Source organism: Triticum aestivum, chromosome 2B, assembly GCF_018294505.1.
Source record: "Triticum aestivum cultivar Chinese Spring chromosome 2B, IWGSC CS RefSeq v2.1, whole genome shotgun sequence".
NCBI classification, from domain to species: Eukaryota; Viridiplantae; Streptophyta; class Magnoliopsida; order Poales; family Poaceae; genus Triticum; species Triticum aestivum.
The window spans coordinates 683986856-683995079 of NC_057798.1; the positions used below are offsets into that span (position 1 = coordinate 683986856).

The window sequence follows — 8224 nt, forward strand, 5'->3', positions numbered from 1 at the left end:
AAGCCGAGGGCGCCGCCGTCCAAGCCACCGAGCATGACAAACGCCGATTGGAGGGTGGAAGTGCAGCGACGGGAGGCTGTCACCGCCGACCGGCGAAACAGGGCCATCGCCAAGAAGGCTCGTGACAACGCGGCACGCGCAGCTGCGGCTGCCGCTGCCGCTGGAGACCTACAAGCCGGACGCGCCGACTCCGGGCGCGTCAGAAGGGCGGCCGGACAGCAACAAAGGTGCCAAGAAGGGGGAAACACGCCAACGCGGCCACCGCTCGCGTGCAGGAGTCCATCCAGCACTGCCTCGCCGACGCACAGGTTCTGGCCGCCCTTCGTGAAGAGAAGACTGAGGCGCGGTGGTCGGCGTTGATGTCAAGCAGCGCTGTCAAGCTCGACCTACTCCGGACCAACGTTGCCGCGAAGAAGAGAAACACCGACCTGGCTTTCCTGTTGGGCGGGGCGGACATGCTCCAGAGCAACGACGAGGCGGTCAAGGCGTGGTACTTGGCGGAGCGTGGCCTCATCCTCAACCAGCTTCCCTCGACGCCGCCGCCGCCGCCAAGCCCGAGCGATGATGCCGCCGGGACTCCCCGCAGCACAGAAGCCACGCCAACGCCGCCAAGCACAGAGACCCTGTCAAGCCCGCGCACGCCGACTCCGCCGACTCCGCCGACGCCGGAGGCCGACCTCGCCGCCTGATGCGCGCTTCCGTCCTTTCTGCTTTTTGTACGCCAAACTTTTTATCCGATCGCCGATCTACTAGCCGCTTTATCGCCGGATTGTGACGTCTATTTTATGCGCGGGAATGACTACATTTGAATTTGCCTTGGCTGGGGGCGGCGCCTGGGGGCGTGGCTGGGAGCTAGGCCGCCCCCAGGGGCCAATCTAGTGCCAGTTCACCCCCAGGCCGTTCTTTTTCCGCGTCCTGGGGGTTGAACGGCTGGAGATGCTCTAATCATCGGGTCTGTACCACAAAAGAGCTCCAGGAATCGAAGAAGGTGATGTCCGAGCAGTCGGCAAGGCTTGCCATGGATCACGTTTTGGCACGAGGGCTCCGAGGACACCACCGAAGTAGAGTACCGAACAAAAAACCCTGCACTTTCATGCCCGCTTTTTGAGGTTTTACTCGGGAACCTGGAGCCCCCTGGAAGAAGGCGTGACAGCCCAGGGCCACGTGCACTGCATTTCCGTTCACCAACCAGAGTTGCGAGGTGGGTGGTGGCGTCCAGATCGATTGGCTTCGTTTGGGCGCACCCAAAGCAAGTCTCCTCTTCTCTCGTCTCCGCCACAAACTGCCCACCACCACCAGTGCCAGGGCGGGCGTGCTGTACAGATCATAGAACCAGCGGCCTCTCGTGTACATCGGATGAGGTGGGTCGCGCCAGCTGCTCGCTCCGCAGTGGCCACGCCTTTTCTTTTACTCAAGCAAAAGGCGTCGCTTTGCGCCGAGCTTTGCACACACGAGTCGGGTTTTCACAACAATATCGTTATGCGTGAAGAAACCAACCTTGGACTACTACTCGCCAGGGTCGAAAAGAAAAGGATAAACCGCCCGAGGCAGCATATCCAAGCATCGACCCGCAGCTGGAAGCGTCGCTGTCCCGAACCCAAAGACGGCAATAAAAGCGCGTGTGAGTGAGTGAGAATTATTGCCCTCTTCTCGGACTACGCCACGCTAAACGAGTGGAGCATGACCCAACCTCTCTATATCCTATCCGGTCGCAGTGTCACCACACAAACAATGGTTTATCTCTTAGTATCAACTCAACAAACGATGTTTTTTTTAACTAAATATAAACGGATGGCCGATGCCGATGCCGATGACGCCGACGGATAATACCTGGATACTCGCGCAGCTGCGCCACACGCCACGACCTCGTGGGCGACACAGTGGTGGGCACAGCACAGGCAACATCGGACCGCCTCTCGCGACTCCGCCAGAAACCCAAGCGTCTGACGCGCGGGCCCCACGGGTCACGTCTCCACCCGCGGGTCACGTTTCCCGTGGTGGCTGAATTTCGTGTTTTGACCTTTTTTCAAACAAAATCAAGATCTGACCCACGTTCGAAAAAAATTCGGGATTTGATTCTTTTGCTACCGCCAGAGCCCCTGGCGGTAGGGTTAGACAAGCTACCGCCAGATTCCCTGGCGGTAGGGTGTGACGGAGGGAGACGGGGACCGTCACCGCGCGCTGACGTGGATAAGTACCTTACCGCCAAACAACCAGGCGGTAAGCTGTCTAACCCTACCGCCAACGGCTCTGGCGGTAAGGTGTGGCAGGGTTTTGCCGTGCATACCTTCTGTAACGAGATATGCAAGCGTCCTGGCGGTAGGCGGTAGGTTCACCCTACCGCCAGGGGTAGGCTGTCTGACCCTACCGCCAGGGGGCCTGGTGGTAGGGTCCTGTGTTTCATGTAAAATTTTGTAGACATAAGAAGTTTGATCACATCCAAATAGTGTGATCACAATTTCATAGACATCCAAATAGTTTGATCACAATTTCATAGAAATATGCAAGGGCCCTGAACATAAGAACCAATAGACACAATTTCATAGACATAAGCATAATTAGTTTTGCCATTACAGATTAAGAAACTAGTACCAAATAACATAGTTTGATCATAATTTCATAGACATAAACATAACATAGTTTGATCACAATTTCATAGACATAAACATAACATAGTTTGATCACATCCAAATAGTTTCACGAAGCCAAAATAGGTAGCAATCAAATATGACGATCATCAGCAGCCACACGCATATATAGTTTAAATGATATCGATGACGATCATCATCTTCAAGCCTTGACGGTTGGTCTTCCTGATAGTAATAAGGATGGCCTGTCCAACATGAAGATTCTTGTCAACGAGGAAGCTCTTCCACCCATCTGTGCTTAAATGTGTGCGACGTCCGTTTCCACGCCGTACGCACAAGTAGTGACGGGGCCCCTTGCGGTAAGGCGTATTCCAGCATAGCCTTCTTCATCAGCCTCGATGCCACAACTCTCAGATAGGCTCTTTGGCAATTTCTGAATAAGAAAAACATATCAATTGATAAGTATGAATTATTTAAACTATTAACAATTCCTTGGATTCTACACTAATAACATACCATGACATGTCGATCGATCATGGTACTTGTCAGACGGGTCACGAGTGGCGCCCCGATCAACTCAGCACGTGGCAGAAAGTTGTCGCATAGGTTGCACACCTCCCGTTCGCTCAGCCTCACTCTTTGAGCACAGATGGCTTCCTCAAGTGGGTCTTCATAGTCATCATCCTCATCAAGTGGTGGTGGTGGCGCCATGTTCCTTATATAAGCATTGATTGGATAAAGTTAATTAAACATCAATATTTGTTCTAATGCAAGCAAAACAAATATCTACAATATTCACACAATAAATCATCACATATGGCTATAAGAAAGACTAAATCTAGGGTTCATCTAGGTTCTAGGGTTCATCATATCAACTAGGGAGGATTCCTCGTATGGATATAAGAAAGACTAAACCTAGGGTTCATACATTTGCAACTATATGAAATAGAAATACACACATTTTCACACTATGCATTAACCACCTACCAATTTTGCAAAATATACATCTTCACAAATTTGCAATACATTAACCATCTACGAATTTTGTTATGCCTTTATCCTCACAATCTTGCATTCAACATACAAAAAGATTTCTTATAAAATTCATATATACATCACAAAAAAAAATGGACCATCATATATGCATTCACCAACATATCCTCACATATTTTGCAATTGTTTCACCCACACATCCTCACATAGGCCTACTACTAAATCATATACTCCTAAACAACTAAAACATCATAAAAAAATCAACACCAAAACCTAGGTTGTACCTAGTGCCAAAAATAACTTCAAAAATAAAAAAACCATTGCGAAAACTGATTGGAGGGAATGGAGGAGCTTACCGGCCTCTTCGATTTGCCCCAAAGATCCGCAAAAATGGTGGAGGGAAGAGGGAGATCGAGGGAGGGGATCGGGATGAGGAGAGAGGCGGCGCTCGACTCTGTTCGAGTCGAGGGGGGGAGGAAGAACGGGCTGGTGGGTGGGGTAGGGCCCGCCTGCAGCATCACTTGCCTCTTCGGTACCTACCGCCACCACCTCGGGCGGTAGGCCACCGAACCCTACCGCCTCAGACTGTGGCGGTAGGCTCTTTCCCCCGTCAGTACGCGCCGACGGCCGTCAGTCGCCGTTAGAGGGCCTACCGCCACTGCTGATGGCGGTAGGACGTGCAAACCTACCGCCGGCCCTCCTGACGGTAGTCAAAAGGGTCAGATCCCGAAATAGTTTCAGACAGGAGTTAAATCTCGAATTTCTTTGTAAAAAGGGTCAAAACACGAAATTTTACCTCCAGTGGTGCGGAGCGAGCATGTGGCTGGGAAGGCTCCTGTCCCGTTGCCGCGCGCGGCGCCAACCCGAGCATGTGGAGGAGGATCGTCCATGCCCATCCGAGGAAGAAAAAGCGCGACCAAACAGCGGGGTTCCACGTGGGGAGGCGTCAGCAGCGACGCGGGCCAGCTTGCCGGCTTTGACGTGTCCAAAAAGCGAGTGGCGGGCCCCGCCGCCCTTGCGCTTTTCTATCTATCCATCCATCCATCCCAGCAGTGAGACGGGTGGGTCCCGTCCCAACTGGCGATATTTCAATGCAAGACGTGTGTACACTGTTTCGAGAAAATTACAGTTTTGGAGGAATCAATCCGGGAGGTGGACAGGGTCAGGTCAGAGATTTCAGCAGTCCCGTGCGATCCGTCCCAACACGAGATATTTCCTCCTTCCCACATCGAGCGAGCTACTATCCAGAGATATTTCCTCCTGTAGCTAGCTAGCTACGAGGGAGATATTCTTGGCTACGCTATTTGGGGTTTTGCCCGTTCTTTTGCCGATCCAGCTGCAAGATATTTGTTGAGGAGGCCTGCCGGACATTCATGGTTACCCTTTTGCATTTCGCTTGCTCGAGCCGTGAAGTCTCTCGCACTCTTGTCTGTCGACAAGACAATAGGGAAATATCTCATCACCATGACACCGTGTGCGGAAGAATAAAAGTTTAGGGAACACTAGTTGATTATAAGATTTATCATTTTGAACAGTATAAAAAAATTAGTTATTTCTAAGGTGGTGTTTGGCATTTATGGCAATGCGGCTTTTCCTGATATTTTGAAGGCGAGATGCTAGATATCATTGGTTACGCTTTTGATTTTTGCTCGTTCTTCACCGAATCAAAGCTCCAAGATATTTCTGAAGGACACCACTTATTTGGTTTCCACTTGCTTGAGGTGTTATGATGACAATTTTAGTCTCTCGAGCTTTTTCTTTTGACGAACAAGACGCAGATACCTAATTGCTACATGTAGAAGAATAAAATTGTAGGGAGTACCTGATTACAAGAAAAATAGTTATTTCTAAGGTTGTGTTTGTCATTTATGAAATGCAGCTTAGACAAAAATGTTGGATACTTTTTATTTTAGTTTAATGATAATACTGTCGGTTTCACTTTTGGTTCTTGCTTGTTCACTGCAAGATGGAGTTGCTTGATACTTTTGGAGCAAAATTGTTAGATATTTTGGTTTTGTTGGTTTGAGGTGTGATGATGATATTTGAGTCTCTCGCACTTTTTCTTATGACAAGACAACATGCACATATCTAATAGGTGTGTGTATAGAAGAATAAAACTTCAGGGGTATAAGATTTGAGAAAACTAATTAATTCTAACGCCCAAGCTTGTCTGACAAGTTTTTTCTCTCTATTTTAGTGATTACTTAATTAACCGTATCTCTTTTATTTTGGTTATTTTCCATGATAGATTATAAAAGTATATGGTCATTCTTTGCCGGATCGAGCTACAATATATTTGTTGAGGAGAGCTGCTAGATATTCATGGTTGCGCTTTTGCATTTTGCTTCATCTACGTGTGGAGCAGATATTTAGGTCTTTCGCACTTTTTTCTGTCGACAAAACAAGAGGGAAATATCAGATAACCATGTGCAGAAGAACAAAATTTCAGAGAGTATCTAAGTATAAGAAAAATGTTTATTTCTAAGGTTGTGTTTAACATTTATGACCATTTAACTTCTGCAGATATTTTTGGAGGCGAGATGGTAGGTATATCTTTGGTTACGCTTTTGGGTTTTGCATGTTCTTTTGCCAGATCGAAGCTCCAGGATATTTGTGAAGGTGAACACTTAGATATTTTGGATTTTCCTCGTTCGACGTGTGAAGATGATATTTCAGTATCTTGCACTTTTTCTTCCCACAAATCAAGCAGTAAATATCTTCTAATCGCTACGTGTAGAAGAAAAAAACTTTTGGGAGCATGTGATTATAAGAAAATTAGTTATTTCCAAGGCCCCTTTTTCATATATGATATTTCAACTTAATGAACCGTTCTAGCCTCTTTTTTAGTGTTCATTTAACCAACTTATCTTTTGTTTTTTCGCCCTTTTTTAGAATACAATAGTAGGTTATAAAATTTGGATTAGAATTAATGAAGCCTCATCTAACTGACACAGTCAAAAGGAAACTAGCATATGATTCTTATTAGACGGATATGATTCTTCATGTACCTAGCTTGGCCGACTATGACCGGTAGACAGCCGAGTAGCATATCTCTTCCAAAAAAGGAAACTAGGGTGCACAAAACTATCATCACACTTTTAGCAAAAAAGCGAGTTTGATTCATTACCAAGAACACTCAAAACTAGCATATTTTCACACGAGTGTAACACCTGAGCATGTTTGATTCCAAAAAAAATCAGAATGTTGAATTTTCTAAAAAATATCTAATTCAGGTGCTGCAATGGAACCTGAGATCCATTTGCTATTTCCGCAAAACAAGAGGCAAATATCCTAATAGCTACATGTAGATGAATAGGCGTGTTTGATTATGAAACTAATGGTTATTTCTAAGGCCCTAGCTTGCCCGACAAGTTTTTTGGTCTATTTATGAAAGTATATGGTCGTTCTTTGCCAGATCGAGATGCAAGATATTTGTCGAGGAGAGCTGCTAGATATTCATGGCTGCCCTTTTGCATTTCGCTTCATCCACGTGTGGAGTGGATATTTATAATTTTATATTTTGGTATCTCGCACTGTTTTCTTTCAACCAAACAAGAGGAAAATATGTGATCACCATGTGGAGAAGAATAAAACTTTAGCGAGTACCTAATTATAACAAAAATGTTTATTTTGACGCGCGCGTTTAGCATTTATGACAACGCGGGTTTTCTAGATATTTCTGGAGGCGAGATGCTATTTATCCTTTGGTTACGCTTTTTGTTTTTGCATGCTCTTTTGCCAGATCGAAGCTCCAGGATATTTGTGCAGGAGAACACTTAGGTATTTTGGGTTTTGCTTGTTCGACGTGTGAAGATGATATTCCAGTCTCTTGCGTTTTTTCTTCCCAAAAATCAAGCGGTAAATATCTACTAATTGCTACATGTAGAAGAGGAAAACTTTAGGGAGTATGTGATTATAAGAAAATTAGTTATTTCTAAGGCCCCATTTTTCGTATACGATATTTCAATCAACTTAATTAATGAACCGTTCTAGCCTTTTTCTAGTGTTCATTCAACCAACCTATCTTTAGTTTTGTCACCCTTTTAGTAATAAAGTCTCATTTAAATGACTCGATCAAACAGAGAAGTAGCATATGATTCTCATTAGACGGTTACGATTCTTGATGTATGTAGCTTGGCCGACTATGATTCTCATACGGCTGAGAAGTAGCATGCCTCTTCCAAATAGTTGAAAACCAGCACACCCAAAACTTCACCAACACTTTTTCGCAAGAAAGAAAGCTCGATTGATTACCAAGAACACACGTCGAACTTCGAGATGTGCCAATATTCTCACTGACTGGCGAAATTCTCCATGACAGATTATAAAGTATATGGTCAATCTTTGCCCACATCGAGCTACAGTGTATTTATTGAGGAGATCTGCTAGATATTCATGGTTGCACTTTTGCATTTTGTTTCGTCTACGTGTGGAGTGGATATTTAGGTCTTTCCCACTTTTTTCTGTCGACAAAACAAGAGGGAAATATATGATAACCATGTGCAGAAGAACAAAAATTTAGGGAGTAATGATTATTTCTAAGGTTGTGTTTAACATTTATGACAATTTAACTTCTTCAGATATTTGTGGAGGTGAGATGCTAGGTATCTTTGGTTATGCTTTTGGGTTTTGCATGCTCTTTT

General features: G+C 45.7%; 1 long non-coding RNA gene across 1 annotated transcript; it reads right to left on the bottom strand.

Moving 5' to 3' along the window:
• Window positions 1–2559: 2559 nt before the first annotated feature.
• On the bottom strand, window positions 2560–4281 carry LOC123042070 (uncharacterized). Its single transcript, XR_006418699.1, has 3 exons — window positions 3938–4281; window positions 3105–3303; window positions 2560–3021 (listed from the first exon to the last, which is right to left on the bottom strand). It is a non-coding gene; the product is annotated as an uncharacterized lncRNA (long non-coding RNA).
• Between the last annotated feature and the right edge of the window lie 3943 nt (window positions 4282–8224).